The sequence below is a fragment of the Propithecus coquereli genome, unplaced genomic scaffold (assembly GCF_000956105.1).
Source record: "Propithecus coquereli isolate 6110/MARCELLA unplaced genomic scaffold, Pcoq_1.0 Scaffold195, whole genome shotgun sequence".
Classification (NCBI taxonomy): domain Eukaryota; kingdom Metazoa; phylum Chordata; class Mammalia; order Primates; family Indriidae; genus Propithecus; species Propithecus coquereli.
Genome location: NW_012144411.1, coordinates 1,656,195 through 1,656,498, shown reverse-complemented (window position 1 = coordinate 1,656,498; position 304 = coordinate 1,656,195).

The following is a 304-nucleotide window of genomic DNA, read 5'->3' as shown; positions in this document are numbered from 1 at the left end:
TGGGAGGGAGGTGGAGAAAAACCCCATCAGCCTCATCTCAGGTCCAGGGACTAAACAGATTTATAACTGGATGGAGAAGAGGAGGTTCTACCAAAGAAAACTTTGCTGACAAAAAATATATGTCCACTACCTGTCCCAACTGTTTTCACATCATTGCAGTCAGGAAATATTGTATGTCCCATTGTGGAAAATGGATGAAGCTGCTGGTACCCAGCTTCTTTAGCCAACACAGGCCCTGCCAAATCAACCCTGAGCCCTAAAGGGATCAAGTTACCATTTGCGAGTGTAACCCACTTGTGATATA